The sequence below is a fragment of the Schistocerca nitens genome, chromosome 1, assembly GCF_023898315.1.
Source record: "Schistocerca nitens isolate TAMUIC-IGC-003100 chromosome 1, iqSchNite1.1, whole genome shotgun sequence".
Lineage (NCBI taxonomy): Eukaryota > Metazoa > Arthropoda > Insecta > Orthoptera > Acrididae > Schistocerca > Schistocerca nitens.
The window spans coordinates 572,603,046-572,630,226 of NC_064614.1; the positions used below are offsets into that span (position 1 = coordinate 572,603,046).

General features: G+C 44.9%; 1 protein-coding gene across 5 annotated transcripts in view; it reads right to left on the minus strand.

The window, feature by feature from the left end:
• The window catches only part of LOC126255010 (carnitine O-palmitoyltransferase 1, liver isoform), a 270,808-nt gene that overhangs the window by 197,423 nt on the left and 46,204 nt on the right, over positions 1–27,181 (minus strand). Inside the window, exon 1 of one of the 5 annotated variants that reach the window (XM_049955359.1) lies at positions 5,721–5,738. The exons of the other annotated variants lie outside the window; for them this stretch is intronic. The gene's annotated coding sequence lies outside the window, so the exon portion shown is untranslated. Of the gene's footprint in view, positions 1–5,720; positions 5,739–27,181 lie in introns of those variants that run through there. 5 annotated transcript variants of the gene reach the window in all.

Consider the following 27,181-nt stretch of genomic DNA (forward strand, 5'->3'; position numbering starts at 1 on the left):
TGAACTGATTACAACTGAACTTGTGAGTGCGGTTGAACTATTTGTTACTGCCTGGAAATCATCGCTGTGGGGGCAAGAACCACTTACCTATCAAAGAGGTGGGGATGGGGCTGAAAAGGCAATGGAGCCTACGACGAGCGAATTCCCACACATCCAGTATTTGAGAATGAAAGCACTTAGAGGCTTGCAACGCATTTAACACAAAACTATCAAACTTTGCGAAACTTTTTGTCGGTGACGACACCCACATAATGATGAAAGGAAAAAAGTTTATTGCTTACTACTTTTTCGACGTTCATACAGTAAAACTGCCGCATATAGATTGACAGTTTAATTTATTACTTCTTTACGACTAAATACATTTGCGACACACTTTGCAGACAGCATTCACAAATACCATTAAATTTAGCATAAAAATTATATCAAGTTGCGACTCATACTTCAAGAAATAAGTCGTAAATACTGAGATGCGTGCAAAAATGCATCATGGAAGACGTTTTAATTTATTACGTTTTTCCATTTACTACTAACTCTATTCGCAACACAATTCGCATAAAGTATCCAAATATACCACTGAATGTACTTACACAATAATATTATTATATAGCACATAGTTCAGGAGATATGGCGTCATAAAAACTGAGCTGCGTGAAAACGAAACTGTAAGATAAATTCGCTAGAGATACAAGTCAAATATGTGGACAAATACGTGTAAAATATGTTAAATATATGGGAATTATATCTGAAATGTGCGAAAGTGGGCAAAGCCAAAGGTAAAATAAAGCTCATCCTAAAACCCTGGAAAGATTTCAACCAAATCTGGTACACACATTAATCACGATCTGGAAAGAAATATTGTGGGGGTAAGACCCACCAATCTCCTACTGGAGTGAGCGTGGTAACGTTGTGAGAGATGGGGAAGGACACGGCCACACAGCGAGGGGGAAGGAGGATATGGGCACAGATAGGGGGAGGATGAGATGGGCAGAAAGAGGGGTAGGGGGAAATGGACAGAAGGGGAAGAAGCAAATGGACAGAAGGGGGGAGGAGACAGAGAGAGGGGGAGGAGGAGATGGACAGGAGAGGGGGAGGAGGAGATGGCAGGAGAGGGGGAGGAGGAGATGGGCAGGAGAGGGGGAGGAGGAGATGGGCAAGAGAGGGGGAGGAGGAGATGGACAGGAGAGGGGGAGGAGGAGATGGGCAAGAGAGGGGGAGGAGGAGATGGGCAAGAGAGGGGGAGGAGGAGATGGACAGGAGAGGGGGAGGGGGAGATGGACAGGAGAGGGGGAGGAGGAGATGGACAGGAGAGGGGGAGGAGGAGATGGGCAGGAGAGGGGGGAGGAGGAGATGGGCAGGAGAGGGGGGAGGAGGAGATGGGCAGGAGAGGGGGGAGGAGGAGATGGACAGGAGAGAGGGCAGGAGGAGATGGACAGGTGAGGGGGGAGGAGGAGATGGACAAGAGAGGGGGGAGGAGGAGATGGACAGGAGAGGGGGGAGGAGGAGATGGGCAGGAGAGGGGGGAGGAGGAGATGGGCAGGAGAGGGGGGAGGAGGAGATGGGCAGGAGAGGGGGGAGGAGGAGATGGACAGGAGAGAGGGCAGGAGGAGATGGACAGGTGAGGGGGGAGGAGGAGATGGACAAGAGAGGGGGGAGGAGGAGATGGACAGGAGAGGGGGGAGGAGGAGATGGGCAGGAGAGGGGGAGGAGGAGATGGGCAAGAGAGGGGGAGGAGGAGATGGGCAAGAGAGGGGGAGGAGGAGATGGACAGGAGAGGGGGAGGAGGAGATGGACAGGAGAGGGGGAGGAGGAGATGGACAGGAGAGGGGGAGGAGGAGATGGGCAAGAGAGGGGGAGGAGGAGATGGGCAAGAGAGGGGGAGGAGGAGATGGACAGGAGAGGGGGAGGAGGAGATGGACAGGAGAGGGGGAGGAGGAGATGGACAGGAGAGGGGGAGGAGGAGATGGACAGGAGAGGGGGAGGAGGAGATGGACAGGAGAGGGGGAGGAGGAGATGGGCAGGAGAGGGGGGAGGAGGAGATGGGCAGGAGAGGGGGAGGAGGAGATGGGCAGGAGAGGGGGAGGAGGAGATGGACAGGAGAGAGGGCAGGAGGAGATGGACAGGTGAGGGGGGAGGAGGAGATGGACAAGAGAGGGGGGAGGAGGAGATGGACAGGAGAGGGGGGAGGAGGAGATGGACAGGAGAGGGGGAGGAGGAGATGGACAGGAGAGAGGGCAGGAGGAGATGGACAGGTGAGGGGGGAGGAGGAGATGGACAAGAGAGGGGGGAGGAGGAGATGGACAAGAGAGGGGGGAGGAGGAGATGGACAGGAGAGGGGGGAGGAGGAGATGGACAGGAGTGGGGGGAGGAGGAGATCGACAGGAGAGGGGGGAGGAGGAGATGGACAGCAGAGGGGGAGGAGGAGATGGACAGCAGAGGGGGGAGGAGGAGATGGACAGGAGAGGGGGAGGAGGAGATGGACAGGAGAGGGGGGAGGAGGAGATGGACAGGAGAGGGGGGAGGAGGAGATGGACAGGAGAGGGGGGAGGAGGAGATGGACAGGAGAGGGGGGGGAGGAGGAGATGGACAGGAGAGGGGGGGAGGAGGAGATGGACAGGAGAGGGGGAGGAGGAGATGGACAGGAGAGGGGTAGGAGGAGATGGACAGGAGAGGGGTAGGAGGAGATGGACAGGAGAGGGGTAGGAGGACATGGACAGGAGAGGGGTAGGAGGAGATGGACAGGAGAGGGGTAGGAGGAGATGGACAGGAGAGGGGTAGGAGGAGATGGACAGGAGAGGGGTAGGAGGAGATGGACAGGAGAGGGGTAGGAGGAGATGGACAGGAGAGGGGTAGGAGGAGATGGACAGGAGAGGGGTAGGAGGAGATGGACAGGAGAGGGGTAGGAGGAGATGGACAGGAGAGGGGTAGGAGGAGATGGACAGAAAGAGGGTGAAGAAGGAGATGGACTAACAGAAGATTGGAATAAATACATACCCGGGCAACGCCGACACTCAGCTGTTTAAGAAATAATACTCGGCTTGGTGATTAACTTCTTGGGTCATAGGATGGCCGGCTGCTTCTTTTTTGTTTTAAGGGGGTTGACGACAAGTTCATTACCTATCTACCAATATTTTTTTCGAACTTCTTCTTCTAAAAATTGAAATTAATATTCACAAAACAAAATAGTTCACATAATCACTCTAGTGTGGACGGTCGACTGGTTAATCGGTAACTGTGTTCTTATGCTGTAGGCTGTTAGGAATGTGTGCCTCCTTCGAGTGTTTCAGTGTTCATTCCCTGAAATTCGATGACCTCCATCCGGTGCCCTCGTTCCCGCTGCACAGGTGTAGAGTGCAATCTCTAACAGGACGCATATGATAACCTGATTTTTATTTGGCTTGAATCATGAACTGATTCTCACCCACACAGACCTACAGGGCTTTCCAACTAGATGCATCCTATTTGACAAGACCGTATCTCTTACATGAGTACAGATACAACGACGAAGTTTAACTTAACGCGTCGAAACTAAAAGTTTAGCTTCGCGCCAGTTCTAAGCTGCCAGTAGGGATGTGCCTGGTGCAAGTAGCTCGTTCGCCTATTTATTATCCCAACAACGACAACAGTTCAAATTTTTTTTTCGCGCTCATTTGTCTCTTTGGCGACATTTCTATTTTAAACCATATAAGATTATCATGATAGTGATAAACGTGTGTGGAGTTTTGTAAATTCACCGAGGGTGTCGAGATAGAAGTTTTAGTGTTCAGTTATAAGACTACGTCCTATTTAAGTGGAAAAGTGAAGCGTCACAAACTAACAATATAGGGTAAATAGCAACCACATGCTATAGTCGAGCACGAGAAAGAGACTAAAAAAGATTAGTGTGTTTTACGACGCTCAACGAGAAAAGATTTACGGCCCGTCTATTTCCGAGGAAAAAATTGTTGAAGGAGTCAAGTACCTGGATATGTGGAAGATCGGCCGGTTTTCAGAATTGCGGTAACATTGCAAATGTTTCAATTCTGAACAAAACTGAACACATCGCAGTGGTACATGCATGTAACAGCATTTTCCTCGCAATGAGCAACAATGGATTGACCATAAGAGTCGTAAGGAGCTCGCATTGCACTATTGGGCCTCAAGTGCTTCTGATGTTGTGGTATGTCTTTTGTACCTTCTTTTAGGAGGGATGGAGTTGTGAAAGAATGCTCCTACCTGCCTCCCCTTTCAGCAACTTTCGGTAAACTGTAGCGCCGTATAACGGCAGCATACACGCTCGCAGACCTATGCGACCAGCTAGAGCATCGTCCGGTGGGCATTTGTGAAAGGCAAATGAAAACTTCAATCCCAGCGTAGTACGTGCAAGCATGTAAAACATGTGCTCCTATATCATCAAGTGGTTCTTTTGTAACTAAAAACTATATAGTCCTATGCGTAAAACCTGAACTTTTTCTCTTAATTCACGTAGACGGCATAATCCTGTGAAATTGGACGAATGTTTGTTAATTGCTTCGTTATACAACTTCTGCCATCAAAGCACCGCTTTGCCGCTTTTGGGTACCCTCAGTAGTAAATCATTAACGTACAGTATTTATAAAAATCAGTTTATTTTTTTTTTACGCATACAGAGACCTTACAGAAAGTAAATAACGACTAACTGCCGTCAACAGGCAAAGATTTCCATGCAAAACCACGTACGAGGGTGAGTCAAATGAAGACCTTAAATTTGTAATAACAAATCGAAATTTCGCGCCGTTAACCTGTAAGTTGGTAAGCGTGCTACAAACAGAGTGCAGAATGACCTGTAGGTGGCAGCATAGTGCAGATTCACACATACCGTCGCAGTATGGGTATAAAGATGGCCGCCCACTTGCGACTTGCACCAGGGAAGAACAGCGTTCTGTTATTCGGTTTTTGCGTAGTGAAGGTGTGAAACATACTGAAATTCATCGACGAATGAAGGTTCAGTACGGTGATGCATGTTTGTCACAGCAGCAACTCTAGGAAGTTCGCAAATGGTGTGACTTCAGTGGAAGGTGCTCCTCGTCCAGGTCAGGTACAACGAGTTGTGACTCCACAGAACATTGCAGCAGTTGAAGCCATAGTGAAGGAAAACCGCCTAGTGACACTGAATGACATTGCAACATGTTTACAGATTAGTCATGGGTCAGCACACCACATCGTGCATGTGCTCCAGTTTCACGAAGTGTCTGCAAGACGGGTGCCACGGCAGCTGACTCCTGAAATGAGAGAACGACGTGTTGATGCTTGTGAACTTCTTCGGCGCTTTGGACGAGAAGGTGATGGCTTCCTTGCAAGAATCGTTACTGGGGACGAAACCTGGGTTCACTTTCAATAACAGGAAACGAAGAGAGCGTGCAAGGAATGGCGCCATTCCTCATCACTAAAACCAAAGAAGTTTCGAACAGAACCATCAGCAGGGAAGGTTATGCTGACTCTCTTTTGGGACGCAAAAGGCGTCATTTTGGAGCATTACATGCCTAGAGGGACCACTGTCACCAGTGCATCAGACACAGATCTACTAAAAGATCATCTGCGGCCTGCAATCAAATCAAAGCGTGGATTGCTGTCAGCAGTTTGTAAGCGCTGGAGGGCTTGCATTGAGCGTGGGGGAGATTATGTTGAAAAGTGATGCAGCTTTGTACCACTTCTGCACAATAAATAATATTTTTAAAAAAATTTAAGGTTTTCATTTGACTCACCCTCGTACAAAAAGTAACAGCATTTGTATGTTATATGCCACTATGTGCGAGGGAGCATACGTCTATATAGCTTCCAGTCGCCTCTGAACCACACTGCGCGGAGTAGCCATCTCACTGCACCGAATAACTGCCAGGTCACTGCCGCTTGTACGTCGCATCACTGACGTTACCCCACAGGACAAGCAACATGTTACCGGTTTACTGATTGCTAGGAAACGTTGGGCCGAAATAGAGCAGCAAAAAAGTTAATAGGTGACGTCGAAATGTCTCCGGTTATTAGCGGTGTTCCCCACGAAACCAAACAACGGATGCTGTGAAACACCCTTCATTCACACAGCGTGAAACCCAACAGCTGCCGGAAGGGACTACAATGTCGACAACATAATGACTTTCTAGCGATGCACACCTGCACATCACACACAGCTCAAGTGTAGTTGCGATTCCTCTCGTGCTGTCACGTAAGCATCCAGTCAACGGCAAACATCGCAGCTCTTCCTGGTTGCGACGGAGAGCACCTATTTTGAATCTTAATGAAGGAAATCATTCACAGATACTTTTGTTACAGGACGAAGGGCGATAGTTTCTGCTAATAAGTAAAAAAACTTCTCCTGTTTGACGCAGAAAGGGAGAAAATCAAATTTAAATGTTTAATTAGCGTATTGTGCTTGCGCTGGGCGCCGGGAGTCTGGTAAGATTCGATTCGGATCCATTTTTCAGAATCACACGTGGTTGGATGGCTGTACTGGGCATGTCGAGTATACATGTTTTATCACAGGTGACGGCCGACGCGAAGCTGTTGCTTCCCCCCCCCCTCCCCCTCCCATAGAGCCACCCGTAGACCAGTCCTATATATAGATTCAGGAATTTCGGAGCATAGTCCACGGTTCTGGGTGGCCACAGCTGCAATGCCATATGGCTGCGCCGGGACGAGAGTTTTTCTCACAGCTGAAGACTGAGTCGTCTTGTTCACTCGTCGCTCCAGGAAAACGCCTAGTGGAATTATGCTGGACGTACGTACAATAACTTGCGTTCTAGACGGAAATAGCGCAGCAGAATCAACGTCTTACTTAAATTATCAGTTCCCAAAAAAAGCCTGTGCGGAATTTGCAGTGTTGGTTCCACACTAGGAGAAAAATCAAGTCAGAGATCAACTTATTTATTTTTCAGACACCCATTTTGCAACCTCATATTGCTATGGAAACTATTAAATAAGCATATTTATCTACATAATGGAACACGAGAGAATGGAGCTCGAGGATCCAACGGAAACAGCTTTGTGAATGTAAAGGACAAACATATTTGTGCTGACGTTCAAACGAAACACATCCGACTTCGTTTAAGTACACAATGAAGACAAATTACAAATCTGAAATGCCTACATCAACACACGCCAAAACGGTACAATAACCAATCTAATGGCTTTTCTTTTCTTTTTTATCACTACGGAAAGAGCGGGATAGCCGTTACACAGGGAACCTCTTTAAGGCCATGTAGTCTGTGTATCTTCAATAGGAAATAGGTGGGAGGAAGAGAAGGACATAGCTCCCGACTGGGAACTTATTTCCAGAGGATTTTGATGGAGTGTTCCAACATTCGCCATACAGCCAAGGGAAACCATCAAAACCTTGGCTGCGATATCGCGAGATCCATGTTTGAGATACGTAGTGCATACATCGTAACAATTAGACTATTCACCATTACGTAAGTAAAGTGGAATGTAAATACAATTGCTACTTGTATTACTATTCCAACAAGCGGCAGTGTTGTAATACAACTCAAATGGAGATGATTTAAATATTAATTTCATTCCCATGATACCAGATGATCTCTCTCTCTGTCTTGGTCTTCCTATTATATTTCTGCTTGTCGATAACGTATCTAAACCAAGTGTAATGAGTGCAACATAAGATGTGACGTCGGCGGGAAGCAATAGCAAAGCAGCTCTACTACGGTCCAGCCCAACGCTTCCGAACATCTTCCCGATACGCACATAAAAACTATGGAATCACACTAATATTACCATATTTAATAGTAATTCGGGGTTTGTTCCGTATCATCCTAACACATCTGCATTTCGATATGTGAAGAACGGCTCAAATTTGATTCCAAACGTGATCAGCCTTTTATTGATACAGATTGCTGTATCGCTACAGCTCTTCAGAGCAGCAACATTCGGGTTATTCAAAACTGAAACCCTTAAGGGTCACCACGCAGTATACTACGACCTGCCCTGTCAATAGGTGACGCCATTGAAACATTCTGGTTACCTGAAGTTGTTCTGTAATACTAACCCACCGACATACGGGAGATAATTGAGTCGACCAAAACTTTGTGCGAATAGGCTTGTGGTTTAGGAGAGGCCTCACGAGATTAATGATGTACCGTATGTAATATCAGGAAAGTAACGATAGAGTGGCGCGCCATTCAGGTTACGGCGTCATCTTAATCGCGCCGTGTGGACTCGGCAGAATGTCAATGGGGAGAGCTACTGGCTGTCCAACTTTCTCGCCGTGCTCTGCAGTGTCCGGGAATAGCCAGAAGTGGGCCACGGCGGGCTCATCCGGCGCCAACCTGACACGTGGGCGCGCCGTAACGTGCCGCTCAAGAGGCGAGTTCCTCGGCCGAAACGCCATTCGCTGCACACACTCTCGTCAGCGAGACGCTACGTACTTAACCGACTGTCTCTTCACAGAGCAGAGAAACTGTTTACTCAGAGAGACTAAGTATAAGTTTCACATTCGCGTATTTTTGAGACAAGCATAAATACCTCATCAAGTAATTTCATGTCTTCAAAAATCTGTGACTGCAATAACCCCTTCGTCTTACAACAAACCAAACGCTATAATTAATATCTCGTAGTGGACACACATGTACAGTTTTAGTACATCAACGCCTGTTTGCAGCTAGGGTGTCCATTTAATTATCATTTCATTTCTAGCAAAGCTGCATGGTCATCCACGGTAACTGTTCTTTCGGGAACAGATACTACCGTCATATATAGTTAAAATATGGCTTCCCGGCCACTGACCTTCTTGTGCGAACGCACACGCTATGCCCGAACTCGTACGGGACTTGGTAGATTAATCTGCCACGAGTAATGAGTATGATGGGCAAACATCTATTAGGCGCACTACGAATGTAGTGGTGTGGACATGTTGGGAATGTGGATCTCACGGGGAGCGTGCAAGGGATAATAAGTCCCTGCAGACGCACTATCCTCTGTGCCCCAAGTGGCTCAGATGGATAGAGCGTCTGCCATGTAAGCAGGAGATCCCGGGTTCGAGTCCCGGTCGGGGCACACATTTTCAACATGTCCCCAATGAAGTACATCAACGCCTGTTTGCAGCTAGGGTGTCCATTTAATTATCATTTCAAGTTCGGTAATGATGATGGATGTGGACAGCGATCACGGCCCCTTCTCTCCGAAGTATATCCCAGAGGCTCAATAATATTGAGATCTGGTGGCTGTGGTGGCGAAGAGAGATGCAACCATTCATCTTCGTGTTCGCAAAACCACTTTTGGACAATGCGAGCTGCTTGACAGGGTTCTGTAGTCTTGGAACACATCATCAGCATTCGCAAACAAATACTGTACCATGGGATGGACATAGATCAGCCAAAACGGTCACATAATCCTTGCAGTAATAAGAATTTGCAGATTTATCATAGTGCTCAAGAAATACCTCGATACGACTGCCCAAATCATTACCGACCCCCACCATCAGTGGTGAAGATAACGGCCCTGCAGTGCGAACGTGGGGGACGTTTTAATGGGCGGCCCCATCTTTTGTGGGGATCCAAACTAACTTAAACGACTCATTTGAAAATGTCTTCTTGTATTCAATTTATCCGTGTGAACTCATTAAGGTGAAGCGAACAGAAGTGTGCCAGCAAACATTTTGTGCAGAATGCTGCAGCGTGTGTTGGCCAGCACTGCACGCAGCATACAGATTCCACGAGTGCTACTTTCTGCACACGCTGTGGCCGTACGCCAGACAGCGCTCTGGAATGCGCTACCTTCTTCATAGTGTATTTCCATCCATTGACGTTTGCAACAATAGCCTATCCTACTAAAAATCCCTCATGCTTTTTTTGTATCTTTGTGGCGGACTTAGGGTTAAATTAAGGATTTCCAGATAAACTGACGAAAGGATTCGCTGAGATGAGTGTGAACAGAATAAAATACTGTTGTCGTTGTAGTCTTCTGTCCAGAGACTGGTTTGATGCAGCTCTCCATGCTACTCTATCCTGTGCAAGCTGCTTCTTCTCGTAGTACCTACTGCAACCTACATCCTTCTGAATCTGTTTAGTGTGTTCATCTCTTGGTCTCCCTCTACGATTTTTACCCTCCACGCTGCCCTCCAATACTAAATTGGTGATCCCTTGATGCCTCAGAATATGCCCCACCAACCGAGCCCTTCTTCTAGTCAAGTTGTGCCACAAATTTCTCTTCTCTACAATTCTATTCAATACCTCCTCATTAGTTATGTGATCTATTCATCTAATCTTCAGCATTCTTCTGTAGCACCACATTTCGAAACCTTCTATTCTCTTCTTGTCTAAACTATTTATCGTCCACGTTTCACTCCCACACATGGCCACACTCCATACAAATACTTTCAGAAACGACTTCCTGACATTTAAATCTATACTCGATGTTAACAAATTTCTCTTCTTCAGAAACGCTTTCCTTGCCATTGCCAGTCTACATTTTATATCCTCTCTACTTCAACCATCATCAGTTATTTTGCTCCCCAAATAGCAAAACTCATTTACTACTTTAAGCGTCTCATTTCCTATTCTAATTTCCGCAGCATCGCCCGATTTAATTCGACTACATTCCATCATCCTCGTTTTGCTTTTGTTGATGTTCATCTTATATCCTCCTTTCAAGACACTGTCCATTCCGTTCAACTGCTCTTCCAAGTCCTTTGCTGTCTCTGACAGAATTACAATGTCATCGGCGAACCACAAAGTTTTTATTTCTTCTCCATGGATTTTAATACCTACTCCGAATTTTTCTTTTGTTTCCTTTATTGCTTGCTCAATCTATAGATTGAATAACATCGGGGATAGGCTAAAACCCTGTCTAGCTCCCTTCCCAACCACTGCTTCCCTTTCATGCCCCTCGTCTCTTATAGCTGCAAAATGTTCAAACGTGTGTGAAATCTTATGGGACTCAACTGCTAAGGTCATCAGTCCCTAAGCTTACACACTACTTAACCTATGGACAAAAACACACACCCATGCCCGAAGGAGGACTCTGACCGCTGCCGGGACCAGCCGCACAGTTCGTGACTGCAGCGCCCTAGACCGCTCAACTAATCCCGCGCGGCCTTATAACTGCCATCTGGTTTTCTGTACAAATTGTAAACAGCCTTTCGCTCCCCGTATTTTACCCCAGCCACGTTCAGTATTTGAAGGAGAGAATTCCAGTAAACATTGTCAAAAGCTTTCTCTAAGTCTACAAATGCTAGAAACGTAGGTTTGCCCTTCCTTAATCTATTTTCTAGGATAAGTCACAGGGTCAGTATTGCCACAAGTGTTCCAACATTTCTACGGAATCCAAACTGATCTTCCCCGAGGTCGACTTCTACCAGTTTTTCCATTCGTCTGTAAAGAATTCGCATTATTGAATTATTATATTCTTCTTGAAGTCTGAGGGTATTTCGCCTGTCTCATACATCTTGCTCACCAGATGGTAGAGTTTTGTCAGGACAGGTTCTCCCAAGGCTGTCAGTAGTTCTAATGGAATGTTATCTACTCCCGAGGCCTTGTTTCGACTTAGGTCTTTCAAGTGCTCTGTCACACTCTTCACGGAGCATCATATCTCCCATTTCATCTTCATCTACATTCTCTTCCATTTCTATAATATTGTCCTGAAGAACATTGCCCTTGCATAGACCTTCTACATACTCCTTCCACGTTTCTGCTTTCCATTCTTTGCTTAGAACTGGGTTTCCATCTGAGCTCTTGATATTCATGCAAGTGGTTCTCGTTTTCTCCAAAGGTCTCTTTCAATTTCCTGTAGGCAATATCTATCTTACCCCTAGTGAGATATGCCTCTACATCCTAACATTTGTTCTCTAGCCATCCCTGCTTAGCCATTTTGCACTTCCTGTTGATCTCATTTTTGAAACGTTTGTATTCCTTTTTGCCTGCTTCATTTACTGCATTTTTATATTTTCTCCATTCATCAGTTAAATTCAGTATCTCGTTTGTTACCCAAGGATTTCTACTAGCCCTCGCCTTTTTACATACTTTATCCTCTGTGGCCTATTTCATCTCTCAAAGCTACCCACTCTTCTTCTACTGTATTTCTTTGCCATGTATTTGTCAATCGTTTCCTAATGCTCTCTCTGAAACTCTCTACAACCATTGGTTCCTTCAGTTTAACCAGGTCCCATCTCCTCAAATTCCTACCTTTTTGCAGTTTCTTCAATTTTCATCTACAGTTCATAAGCAATAAATTGTGGTGAGAGTCCACATCTACCCCTGGAAATGTCTTACAATTTAAAACCTGTTTCCTGAATCTCTGTCTTACCATTATATAATCTATCTGAAACCTTCTAGTATCTCCAGGTTTCTTCCATGTATACAACCTTCTTTTATGATTCTTGGACCAAGTTATGCTTTGTCCAAAATTCTACCAGGTGGCTCCCTCTTTCATTACTAGTCCCATTCCATATTCACCTACTACGTTTCCTTCTCATTCTTTTCCTACTATCGAGTTCCAGTCACCCATGACTATTACATTTTCTTCTCTCTTCACTATCTGAATAATTTCTTTTATCTCATCATACATTTCATCAATCTCTTCGTCATCTGCGGAGCTAGCTGGCATATAAACTTGTACTACTGTAGTAGGCATGGGCTTTGTGTCTATCTCGGCCACAATAATGCGTTCACTATGCTGTTTGTAGTAGCTTACCCGCATTCCTATCTTCCTATTCATTATTAAACCTACTCCTGAATTACCCCTATTTGATTCTGTATTTATATCCCTGTAATCACCTGACCAAAAGTCTTGTTCCTCCTGCCACCGAACTTCACTAATTCCCACTATATCTAACTTCAACCTATCCATTTCCATTTTTAAATTTTCTAACCTACCTGCCCGATTAAGGGTACCGACATTCCACGCTCCTATCCGTAAAACGCCAGTTTTCTTTCTCCTGATAACGACGTCCTCTTGAGTAGTCCCTGCCCGGAGATCCGAACGGGGGACTATTTTACCTCCGGAATATTTTACCCAAGTGGATGCCATCATCATTTAACCATAGAGTGAAGCTCAATGCCCTCGGGAAAAATTACGGCTGTAGTTTCCCCTTGCTTTCAGTCGTTCGCAGTACCAGCACAGCAAGGCCGTTTTGGTTAATGTTAGAAGGCCAGATCAGTCAATCATCCAGACTGTTGCCCCTGCAACTACAGAAAAGGCTGCTGCCCCTCTTCAGGAACCACACGTTTGTCTGGCCTCTCAACAGATACCCCTCCGTCGTGGTTGCACCTACGGTACGGCTATCTGTATCGTTGAGGCACGCAAGCCTCTCCCCATCAACGGCAAGGTCCATAGTTCATGGGTAAAGTAAAATTTTAAAAAAAATTCATTATTGCTAGTTACAGCTTTCGACGTATGTTAGTTAACTTAATACACTCCTGGAAATGGAAAAAAGAACACATTGACACCGGTGTGTCAGACCCACCATACTTGCTCCGGACACTGCGAGAGGGCTGTACAAGCAACGATCACACGCACGGCACAGCGGACACACCAGGAACCGCGGTGTTGGCCGTCGAATGGCGCTAGCTGCGCAGCATTTGTGCACCGCCGCCGTCAGTGTCAGCCAGTTTGCCGTGGCATACGGAGCTCCATCGCAGTCTTTAACACTGGTAGCATGCCGCGACAGCGTGGACGTGAACCGTATGTGCAGTTGACGGACTTTGAGCGAGGGCGTATAGTGGGCATGCGGGAGGCCGGGTGGACGTACCGCCGAATTGCTCAACACGTGGGGCGTGAGGTCTCCACAGTACATCGATGTTGTCGCCAGTGGTCGGCGGAAGGTGCACGTGCCCGTCGACCTGGGACCGGACTGCAGCGACGCACGGATGCACGCCAAGACCGTAGGATCCTACGCAGTGCCGTAGGGGACCGCACCGCCACTTCCCAGCAAATTAGGGACACTGTTGCTCCTGGGGTATCGGCGAGGACCATTCGCAACAGTCTCCATGAAGCTGGGCTACGGTCCCGCACACCGTTAGGCCGTCTTCCGCTCACGCCCCAACATCGTGCAGCCCGCCTCCAGTGGTGTCGCGACAGGCGTGAATGGAGGGACGAATGGAGACGTGTCGTCTTCAGCGATGAGAGTCGCTTCTGCCTTGGTGCCAATGATGGTCGTATGCGTGTTTGGCGCCGTGCTGGTGAGCGCCACAATCAGGACTGCATACGACCGAGGCACACAGGGCCAACACCCGGCATCATGGTGTGGGGAGCGATCTCCTACACTGGCCGTACACCACTGGTGATCGTCGAGGGGACACTGAATAGTGCACGGTACATCCAAACCGTCATCGAACCCATCGTTCTACCATTCCTAGACCGGCAAGGGAACTTGCTGTTCCAACAGGACAATGCACGTCCGCATGTATCCCGTGCCACCCAACGTGCTCTAGAAGGTGTAAGTCAACTACCCTGGCCAGCAAGATCTCCGGATCTGTCCCCCATTGAGCATGTTTGGGACTGGATGAAGCGTCGTCTCACGCGGTCTGCACGTCCAGCACGAACGCTGGTCCAACTGAGGCGCCAGGTGGAAATGGCATGGCAAGCCGTTCCACAGGACTACATCCAGCATCTCTACGATCGTCTCCATGGGAGAATAGCAGCCTGCATTGCTGCGAAAGGTGGATATACACTGTACTAGTGCCGACATTGTGCATGCTCTGTTGCCTGTGTCTATGTGCCTGTGGTTCTGTCAGTGTGATCATGTGATGTATCTGACCCCAGGAATGTGTCAAAGTTTCCCCTTCCTGGGACAATGAACTCACGGTGTTCTTATTTCAATTTCCAGGAGTGTATTTTGGTACAAGTCGTTGCCTTCCCCCCTTGAACCATGGACCTTGCCGTTGGTGGGGAGGCTTGCGTGCCTCAGCGATACAGATGGTCGTACCGTAGGTGCAACCACAACGGAGGGGTATCTGTTGAGAGGCCAGACAAACATGTGGTTCCTGAAGAGGGGCAGCAGCCTTTTCAGTAGTTGCAGGGGCAACAGTCTGGATGATTGACTGATCTGGCCTTGTAACATTAACAAAAACGGCCTTGCTGTGCTGGTACTGTGAACGGCTGAAAGCAAGGGGAAACTACAGCCGTAATTTTTCCCAAGGAAATGCAGCTTTACTGTATGATTAAATGATAATGGCGTCGTCTTGGGTAAAATATTCCAGAGGTAAAATAGTCCCCCATTCGGATCTCCGGACGGGGACTACTCAAGAGGACGTCGTTATCAGGAGAAAGAAAACTGGTGTTCTACGGATCGGAGCGTGGAATGTCAGATCCCTTAATCGGGCAGGTAGGTTAGAAAATTTAAAAAGGGAAATGGATAGGTTAAAGTTAGATATAGTGGGAATTAGTGAAGTTCGGTGGCAGGAGGAACAAGACTTTTGGTCAGGTGATTACAGGGTTATAAATACAAAATCAAATAGGGGTAATGCAGGAGTAGGTTTAATAATGAATAAGAAAATAGGAGTGCGCGGTAGCTACTACAGACAGCATAGTGAACGCATTATTGTGGCCAAGATAGACACAAAGCCCATGCCTACTACAGTAGTACAAGTTTATATGCCAACTAGCTCTGCAGATGATGAAGAAATAGATGAAATGTATGACGAGATAAAAGAAATTATTCAGGTAGTGAAGGGAGACGAAAATTTAATGGTCATGGGTGACTGGAATTCGTCAGTAGGAAAAGGGAGAGAAGGAAACATAGTAGGTGAATATGGATTGGGGGGAAGAAATGAAAGAGGAAGCCGCCTTGTAGAATTTTGCACAGAGCATGACTTAATCACAGCTAACACTTGGTTCAAGAATCATAAAAGAAGGTTGTATACCTGGAAGAATCCTGGAGATACAAAAAGGTATCAGATAGATTATATAATGGTAAGACAGAGATTTAGGAACCAGGTTTTAAATTGTAAGACATTTCCAGGGGCAGATGTGGATTCTGACCACAATCTATTGGTTATGAACTGCAGATTGAAACTGAAGAAACTGCAAAAAGGTGAGAATTTAAGGAGATGGGACCTGGATAAACTGAAAAAACCAGAGGTTGTAGCGAGTTTCAGGGAGAGCATAAGGGAACAATTGACAGGAATGGGCGAAAGAAATACAGTAGAAGAAGAATGGGTAGCTCTGAGGGATGAAGTAGTGAAGGCAGCAGAGGATCAAGTAGGTAAAAAGACGACGGCTAGTAGAAATCCTAGGGTAACAGAAGAAATATTGAATTTAATTGATGAAAGGAGAAAATATAAAAATGCAGTAAACGAAGCAGGCAAAACGCAATACAAACGTCTCAAAATTGACATCGACAGGAAGTGCAAAATGGCTAAGCAGGGATGGCTAGATGACAAATGTAAGGATGTAGAGGCTTGTCTCACTAGGGGTAAGATAGATACTGCCTACAGGAAAATTAAAGAGACCTTTGGAGAGAAGAGAACCACTTGTATGAATATCAAGAACTCAGATGGCAACCCAGTTCTAAGCAAAGAAGGGAAGCCAGAAAGGTGGAAGGAGTATATAGAGGGTTTATACAAGGGCGATGTGCTTGAGGACAATATTATGGAAATGGAAGAGGATGTAGATGAAGACGAAATGGGAGATAAGATACTGCGTGAAGAGTTTGACAGAGCACTGAAAGACCTGAGCCGAAACAAGGCCCCGGGAGTAGACAACATTCCATTAGATCTACTGATGGCCTTGGGAGAGCCAGTCATGACAAAACTCTACCATCTGGTGAGCAAGATGTATGAGACAGGTGAAATACCCTCAGACTTCAAGAAGAATATAACAATTCCAATCCCAAAGAAAGCAGGTGTTGACAGATGTGAAAATTACCGAACTATCAGTTTAATAACTCACAGCTGCAAAATACTAACGCGAATTCTTTACAGACGAATGGAAAAACTGGTAGAAGCGGACCTCGGGGAAGATCAGTTTGGATTCCGTAGAAAGGTTGGAACACGTGAGGCAATACTAACCTTACAACTTACCTTAGAAGAAAGATTAAGAAAAGGCAAACCTACATTTCTAGCATTTGTAGACTTAGAGAAAGCTTTTGACAATGTTAACTGGAATACTCTCTTTCAAATTCTGAAGGTGGCAGGGGTAAAACACAGGGAGCGAAAGGCTATTTACAATTTGTACAGAAACCAGATGGCAGTTATAAGAGTCGAGGGGCATGAAAGGGAAGCAGTGGTTGGGAAAGGAGTGAGACAGGGTTGTAGCCTCTCCCCGATGTTATTCAATCTGTATATTGAGCAAGCAGTAAAGGAAACAAAAGAAAAATTCGGAGTAGGTATTAAAATTCATGGAGAAGAAGTAAAAACTTTGAGGTTCGCCGATGACATTGTAATTCTGTCAGAGACAGCAAAGGACTTGGAAGAGCAGTTGAACGGAATGGACAGTGTCTTGAAAGGAGGATATAAGACGAACATCAACAAAAGCAAAACGAGGATAATGGAACGTAGTCAAATTAGATTAGGAAATGACACACTTAAAGTAGTAAAGGAGTTTTGCTATTTGGGGAGCAAAATAACTGATGATGGTCGAAGTAGAGAGGATATAAAATGTAGACTGGCAATGGCAAGGAAAGCATTTCTGAAAAAGAGAAATTTGTTAACATCGAGTATAGGTTTAAGTGTCAGGAAGTCGTTTCTGAAAGTATTTGTATGGAGTGTAGCCATGTATGGAAGTGAAACATGGACGATAACTAGTTTGGACAAGAAGAGAATAGAAGCTTTCGAAATGTGGTGCTACAGAAGAATGCTGAAAATTAGATGGGTAGATCACACAACTAATGAGGAGATATTGAATAGAACTGCAGAGAAGAGGAGTTTGTGGCACAACTTGACTAGAAGAAGGGATCGGTTGGTAGGACATGTTTTGAGGCATCAAGGGATCACAAATTTAGCATTGGAGGGCAGCGTGGAGGGTAAAAATCGTAGAGGGAGACCAAGAGATGAATACACTAAGCAGATTCAGAAGGATGTAGATTGCAGTAGGTACTGGGAGATGAAGAAGCTTGCACACGATAGAGTAGCATGGAGAGCTGCATCAAACCAGCCTCAGGACTGAAGACCACAACAACAAAAACAACAACAACAACACAAGTCGTTGCATGCTGCGAGATCTAAATTACAACAAACGCATAATTCTGCTTTAATCATATCCGCGTTCAATTTGTTTCTAGTTTCAGGCCATATATGATTCAAGTCACTGAAGACCCTTTCCACAGAGGCATTGCAGCAAGCAACCGCCTTAATCCCTCTGATAATTTTGCAAATTAATAAATAAATTAGTAATATGAATTGAATTCTAAAAATGCCGAACCATTTATACTTCGATATCTAAAACCGAACATGAGGCTGAAAACCTGAACAGTTTGGTAAAAAATCAAACACCTGGCAGCACAGGTTACAGTGCAAGGAACCTGCTAATAGAAAGTGACACTGACATTACAACTGCGTACGTCAGTTATCTGTTTAGTAAGGTTTATTTCCTCTTCATCTAAACGTTTGCATTAAGCTAAAAACACAATGTCTTGAAATAGCTCTTAAGTGATGCTCAAAAGAGAAAGTTAAAAGAGTGTCGAGACGAAGTTGAACAGACAATGAAGACAGTTACAATCTTCTAGAAATCAACTCCGCGTCCAGAACAGATGTATTTAAGTTAGTAATGAAAGTGAATTCGGGGAAAAGTCTGAACGAAACGGAGGACGTTTCTGACGTTTTCCAAGATCACAGAGCACACGATACCAGCTGTGAAAATGAACTGGTGATAACACTATTTGAAACCGGAACACCAGCAAGAGATGCCGTTTCACCACCAACAGACAGTCCATCTTTACGTAGGATGTTTTCGGGGTCAAACCGGAAACATCTTCAGCCGTCCATATTTCCAAATTTGCATTATTTTGCTACGAGTTTCGGTTTTACACTACGCCCCTTTAGGCTCCCTGACCGACGTATGCGAAGAATCCCACATCTTGTACAATCGAAATAGGGGCCAACATTAAGTCTGTGGTATCCGTAGACTTCTTTTTAACAACGCAGTCCCTTCGATCATCACTTGCATTTCAGTCTGCAAGTGATGATCGAAGGGATCGCGTTGTTAAAAAAAAGTCTGTGGATACCATAGACAGTATGCGGGCTCCTATTTAGATTGTACAATAGGTGGGATTTTTCCCACACGTCGGTCGGAGAGCCTGAAGATGGTTTAGTGTAACGCCGAAACTTGTAACAAATTAATGTAAAATTGGTAATATAGACGGCTGAAGGTGTTTTTGATTTGACATTTTACCAACATATTATTCTTCTCAACTTCCAATCTAATCAGCAAAATGTATCTTTTAGCACTCATACAGAATTATTCCAAGATACAATGACTGAAGAGTCTAAATTAACATTTATAATTATTAGATCATTCAAGCCTCAATAACACTAAGCCCAAAAGATTGTTTAGCTGTGGTTATCATTATAATTATGGTATGTTCAAAAATTAAACGATTTGGCCAATTATTATTTTTGTATGCAGTACAGTACAGTTATTTACAAATTTAAAACACATCTACACTATATATACAAGACTTTGCGCATGTCAAATTGTTTTTGAGATCCAAAATTGGGCAGGTTTGATTGCTGGAACATTTGCTGCAACCAGCTCCTTCGGCGTGCTGACTCAAGGAAACTTCGGGCAGACCAAGAGGTATTCCGCATCTTTAAGTTCTCCACATCCACATGTTGGATTGCTAGTAACGTAGTCCCAGTGCTTCAAGTTTTGTGACTCCAATTAGTAGTCTGTTCAAAGTCTTCCACATCTGGTAGGGTGGCTGGAAACTAGCAGCGGGCTCTTCCTTTAAGGTTTGGTTTTTACTTCCAGTTGCCTTGTTCCGCCACAGCTCTATTCCGCGAGCGGGAGGTGGTGATGAAATGGCTTCAGTGGTTCGAAAGAAGCTCTTTCACGGCTACAGCCCCAGACATACTATTTCCCTACTTTAGATGTAGTGTCTTTTGTAGAATGCTGGTTATTTGGAGACAGAGAGAACGAATGGCGCGATGGGCGGTTCATCAGCACATAAGCTTATTTCACTTTTAACCTGAATTATGGTGTTTGAATGTCTAACGTTTTCATATTTGTTTTTTTGTGTTAGTAAACAAAGCCCCTAAAATTTATTTGCAGAGGGCCCCAAAACCTTAGTTACGCCACAGCCCACCATATTTTACTCTTCGTAAGTTGGAAACTGTGTACAACAAGACACATCCGACCAAATGACTTTTTCCCGTGCTCCGCAATCCAGGTTTTATGGACATGGCACAATGTTTCCCTATTTGGGCATTTGCAGCACTAATGAGTGGCTTTGAAATTTAAACTCGGCCTGCGATTCGCTGCTTACAGAGTTCCCTTCGTGTTATTCTGGTGAAAACAGGGTTCGCGAGTGTGACGTTCAGTTCTGCAGTGGCTTTTGCAGCTGTAGTCTCCTTATTCTCAGTCACAATCCTTTTGAATGACCACACACTTTCGTCTGTGTTGTGACTTAGTGGATGATGTTTTTCGCTTTCCCTATAAGCGATACAAATCTTCGATATGGTGCCCCTTGACACACCAAACACTTCGACTACCTTGGCTACGGAAACACCCATACGAACACCCACAAATTGCTTACGTTGGATTTCACTTCGTTCGACATAATGCTCTCACTACTGGACAGAACACTGTTCTGACCACAACTGAGTACACTGCACAGGTGCTGTTCGTACAACAGTGCAATCTGCAGTCTTGATTATCATCTGCATGCATTTCTCACAATGTTTCCATATTTTTGTCCAGCCCCACCGTCTGACGTTATGTGACGTGAAGCTGTGCTGGCTGATAGGTTGGCACAGCAGCGGAACAGCGCGGAGTTGTCAGATGGATGCAGTGAGGTGCGGAACCGCAGCATATCTCTTGACACAAGAGCGATGCCCGTCAATTGTATGGGACTCGGCGGCGGTAGCACATCATTTTTGAGCGGATCGGTGCGATGTGTCTAAACAAATAAAACGCCAGTGCATACCTCTCCCACTACTGTCCTACTAGGCGCACACACACACAGTGAGTGACTGACAACCACACACGCTGTACCAGTGAGTTACACAGCTTTAAAGTTAGGCCAAAGGCTCTAGTTGTGACAAGTGGGACATCCCAGTGAACATTTTAGGAAAAAAACTTCTTGAAATTTTGAAAAAGGGCTACCCCCTTAAGCACATCTCCGGTGCGTGGATCCTCCTTGCAGGAATTCTCACATTATTGTTTCCTTCCTAACGTTGCCGGGCCAAAACTCAACAAAAATTCTTTAACACGTAAACACGCCTAGGAGGTTCGCGATGATATTTAACACACACTGAATCTCTGCCGAAGCACACGCCATGAAGATTAAGAGAAACCAAAGCATCAGCTACCTGCTGAATATAAAAATGAGCAAACCTAACTCACGGGGCCTGGGCTCTCAGGGGACGCCGGTTTTTGTTTCACTGCTGCAAAGACCAAGTATCAAGGAGCAGACATCTACCCAATCAAATTCAAATGAGCGTACGATCACTGCCCACTTGAAATACGCAATATTTTTCTCTATAGGCTAGGAAATAATATGATTTGATACAGGGGTAAAAGAAAATTGGTGGCGCTATCACAAACATCGGAATCCCTGGGTTAGCCGTCCTCGTACGTGGCCGTTTCAGGCTGTCTCTTGCAAGGTCTGACGAAAATAATGTATTGAGGACTTCGAATAGACCCACTGTTTGTTTTCTGATGAGAAGAATCGAGCCTGAAAATCGAGTTTCCCAATTTAGAGAGAACATGAACCTCTCAACCAGTCGGGATTTTAAGGTTCAAGCATCTAAAGTTTCGTCTTAGCGGACTGATTTTGCGTGGAATAATCCGTAGTGGCGGGCGTTGGGACCTCATTTCATCCGAAACGTTTCTATAACGATAAAAAAAACATGGCGATATCCTTATCGAAGTTTCTTCTGTCCTATTCTCGTTTCTCTCTCTCTCTCTCTCTCTCTCTCTCTCTCTCTTTCTGTGACCAAAATCGTTCACCTGTCGAACTCAATTTAATGCTAGAACATGAGGGTCTCATTCGGTTTCCGTAGACAGCGTGCTCCGTGGACTTAAATAGTATTGAAACATTTGGAAAATGTAGTGACAGCTATACAGTACACACGTCTTACGGCGAGACAAAATATCATAGCGGAAGCAATCGGTAATCTCACCAAACATGCACTTTGTGTGCATGCTGAGATGACTATGACGGTTCGCATAGTGTGACCGTCAATATGTATTTTAATTTTTACGTATGTCGTCAGGTTATCGGATTTTTCATAACGATTGCTGCTGAGATGCCACACGGGTTACAGGTAGGGGAATATTTTGTTGCTAATGTTTGTATAACTGTGTTTAACACAGGTGCAACGTGCCCGAACAATTTCTTCTCGAGAAGCTGTGGTTTGATTACCGACAACATGTACTTCAGTTTACCGCCATTCGAGAGAAGTACACTAACGTAACGCCCGTGACAAAATTTTTCAATGATACTACTCGAAAAAAAAAGAGTAAAAATTTGGTTAAGGTGAAAGTCAAGACTACAGACGCAGCGAACGTTCCGCTTCATAACCAAACATTTACCTGGCAAAATACTGGGAAAGTAGGCTACACTGAACTGTGTCCGTGTTCGTGGCCAAAAAGTTTCACCGCAAACCACAAAAAGTGCCTTCTCAATGTCGCATGACTTCTCGAAACAAAAGATGGCGCTTCTGATGAAAATTTTAACGAGAACCTAAGAGACAAAAACCGACAAGTCAGTTACAACAGTGCCGTCAGCTCCTTATCGACTTTTAATACAGTCTGTCACTCTCGAATCGTGGGACGTCACTGCGGTGTTTACATTAAGTAGCAATAAGTGCGGGTTGTTAACAGTGTTTAGAAATTGTACGGTTCTCGGCCATTAGATTGGTTCCTTATGCGCAGTATCAGCCTCATACGTTAAAGGCCCCAACCATACGGTTACGAGATGCTGCTTCGGTTAGGGCAGGATGCCGCTGGTGGCCCAAAGTCCGCACTAATTCGAGCCCCGTGCTGGGACGTAGATTGGCATCTTCGTGCCAGTGACGCCACATCACGGACACGCCAACAACCTGTCAACTGTTCGAAAGAACCAAGTGATTTCGAAACGTGCAACGTAAAAGCTTCACTTCAGGGTGCTCAGGATTTCGTTGAACAACAACAGTTTCACTGTTTTTTGTTTCTGTTCACCTTGGTTAATTTGAGAATCATTTAACGATTATCGTGATTGACATATCCACTTATTTCGTCGGTGTGAGTGTAGGGAAAAAAGGGGGTGGAGGTCAGCTCGCTTTGTGTGTTTCCTAGCGAAGGATTAATTGGAGGAGAAATTTCTTACGTTTCCTTACCGAACGCGTTCTTGCATGCAAGGAACGCTGCATATTTGGTTCATCAAGTTTTCTGTGATATTGTATCAGCAGTAGTATGCTGAAGTACACTATCGCGGAAGTTACAAATATTTTACTTAGAGATCACTTTAACATGTGAAAATAAGTCTGTAGCGATAAGTTGTTCAACAATCTTAGAGCGTAGCGCGACTACAATATTGTTGACCCCATATACATGGTGGAACCAATAGGGACCGTTCGAAACTATTGGTGAAATTACACTTTTTGTGCCCTCCTGTCGTCTCGTCACGGAGGGTGGGGAGCAGCAACGGGTGTGCGACATTGACAGTGCGTGAATAAAACAGCAAAGGATCCCTCTAAGGACAAACCCCCCCTCCCCCCTGCCCTGTTCGGCAACACCCTCGGTGTCACCTGCGCACCTTTGTTGAGCACTTGAGACATGTACATGTACAGAGACAACCCTTGATCGATTCCTAGGCGTCTATGGGCAGGCAACTCCTTAGACACCATCTGTTATATAATCTCGGATCTTCAGCGAACAGATATACAGGGTGATTCAGAACCCATGTCCAAAGGACAAAGACCGTATTGGCGATTCAATAATCTTGGCCCACAGGACATACCTGTAATTAGTGAAGGTGTCGAAAATGAAGAGGGACGAACGTATGCTACAGATTTGGTTAATCGTACAAATAAAATGTTATGTAGGAGACGTGGTAATGGCTTGGGTAGCTCAGATGGTAGAGCTCTTGCACGCCAAAGGCAAAGGTCCAGAGTTCGAGTCTCGCTCCGGCACACAGTTTTGATCTGCCTGGAAGTTTCAAAATGTTACATCATCGATCAATGACGATTTGAAACAACAATATATGCAACTGCTATACCCGGTCAGATGTTCGCAACAACCACCTCTGACATTGTTGACACTCTCCGGACGTTTCAGCCCTTCTCTAAGGACACGGTGGGGCTGCAATCCCATTGAACGCGATCTTTGCATGTAAGGACGCTTTTAGTTAGTAAACGTGAGAACTATCTCCTCCAATAAAGACCCAAATACAATTCCCTGCGCCACAAAACACACAATGTGAGCTGTCAACCTCCTCCCTTTACCCACACACACACACTGACGAAATAAGTGCATGATTACATCAATCCCGTTATTCACCGTCGGTGCTTGTATTTGTTTGATAAAACTTACGGACCACGACAAGTTGCGATACGATTTAAAGTCAAATATTATGTATTAAATTTCCACACGGTCGGAGACCTCCTGGCTGCCACTAACCTTAAATTTGCAATCTTCCTGCTTAGTTGGTGCCATTCCAAGGTTTTATGTTTATAATTCAATATCTTTTTCATTTTCAGATCCCGCGCACTTCTCCTTTCCGAATGGTTAGTCAGAAAAGAAAACTGCACCCCCAGTGTCGTATTTGCAATGAGGAACAGGCAGATGAGTACTTCTTTGCGGCAACAAAGGACAAGGAAACTATTCGCATAATATGCAGCGAAAGCGTTGCCGTTTCGAAGGAGTACAATCTTCGGCGTCACACTTGAACAAAGCATCTATCAATATTTTCAAAGTTTTCTAGAGAGCTACGCTCTAAGAAATACGAGTCCATCACACGGAACTTTGAAGCCCAAAGAAACCTGTTCACGACAAAGTCTGCTGGAAACGAATCTGTCATCGTGCAAGTTAACAAGATACCGCACAAGATGGCAGAACGAGGAAAACCGTTTACCGATAGAAACTTCATCAAAGAGTGTGTGATGAAAAAGCAGCAAATGACTTGTGTCCTACGAAAGTCGATTTGCTTCGAAGTATCAGCCTTTCAACAAGTTCAGTTGTGCACAGAACAGAACTCGAAAGAACACAGAGCTACAGACATGCGAGAAGGCTAGGGACTTCCTGTGGTATCCTCTGGCAATGGATGACTCCACGGATTTCTCGAGTATGTCACAGCTTCTCGTGTTCGTTCAAGGAGAAGAACTGGAAAAGATACTTTCATGGAATTGTAAAAAATTAGCTTCTAGATGTTACAGGTGACAAAATAAAAAACTTGGCAGAAGTGAGGAAGGGTCTGGTCGGGCAAATCAGGACTCAGTTGGAAGATTTGCAAATACCGGACGTTCTGTTCATACGCTGCATCATGCATCGGCAAACACTCTGGGGGTAAGACTTGGATAATTCCTGTGAACTGAAACTAGTCGTTTCTGCTGCTAGCTTCACTCGGTGACATGCCCTCCGTCACCATCAGTTCCAGACTTTTATTGAACAAACTGATTATGAATTCTGTTACTTTATCACACAGCAGTGAGGTTGCTCAGCTGCAATGAAGTCGTGTTTCATTTTTACAAGCACCGACACGAAATATATGTTTTTCTCTTACTGAAAAAGACACACGTGATCCACAGCTGTCAGATCCTGCATGACTGTAAAAGTTTTGATTTTTGGTTGACATATCAGACATGAATGAATTGAACACGAAACTCCAGGTAAAGGATAATCTCATATATGATCTCTGAAGAATCATCAAAGGATTTCGGAGAAATCCGTCAAAGTTTGAAGCACAACTGGAAGGAGCAGAGGTTCCTCATTTTTACTGCTTCAAAGAGTTTTGTGCTCTATCACAGAAGATGTTAACCTTGATTTTCCGAAAATAAGAATTATTCGTGACTTGAAGCATTTTTGGAGAGATTTTCAGATCTTAACAGAATTATGAGTAGAATTCTCCTGTTCCAGAATCCGTAGAACGTAAGCTTGATGATGTGCCATTTGAAGTACAATTGGAGCTCACTGATTTGGAAGCAAATGACTTGTTGAAAGAGAAGCACGGAGAAGGAAAACTTTCTGAATTTCGCCGATGCTTACCCGATATTGAGTTTCGAAAATGAAATTTGCATGTTACCTGCGTGTTCTGTTCAGTAGTCAAGAAGTGCTTTGCAGGTGTCAGGGGTGCAGATGCCCCAGCATTACAGAGCAGCCCCAGAGAAAACAAAAATTTCATTTTCCAACATTTATTTTATTTTTATTACGTATTTATTTGTATCTGTAGCTTAGTTTCACAAAGATAGGGAGAATACGAGGAAATATGCTGTTTCACGTGGCTGCGGTTGGATTACTTTGGCTACTGTTCGTTGCGGTTAAATTGAAAGCATCGGTGGTCTGGACAGTTTTAATGTACGTGATGTTATTACTTACCGTACTTTTCACATTAGTGAGTTGTATAATAGGAATACTGCTACCTCTTATTTTAGTTCTAGTAGGCCTCTTGTTAAAACTGTTCGAGAGAAGCGTCTCTGTATTGGCTAGATGCAGAGTGTACACTGAGAGTCAAATCAAAGTACTTAGAAATAAGACATAAACAAAGTGATAGGGATATTTCACGCGACGCTAGTTCATATAAAAGGCGGTTTTTTTTACAACTAAATCTAAAAAATCACGCATTGATTATAAAACAGAAAAATACATGTTCAATAGTTCTAAAATGTTATCCAGCGTAACCAATGCTGAACCCCCTGCGGTCCTGCCCAACCCCAGATGGTGGAGTCGAGGTGTCACTTTAAAATCCGAAGTAGAAACAGCGAAGTAGTCTGATCGCGGACATGGAGGAAGAGCCTTTTTTTTTTTTCACTAACACAGGAGAGAGCCACATAGAGATGACGGTGCGAAAAGCAGACACTAAGGTCCACGCCAACAACATGCAACGTCTGGCCTTGTGCTTTGTTTATGGTCAGGGTATAACTAAGAT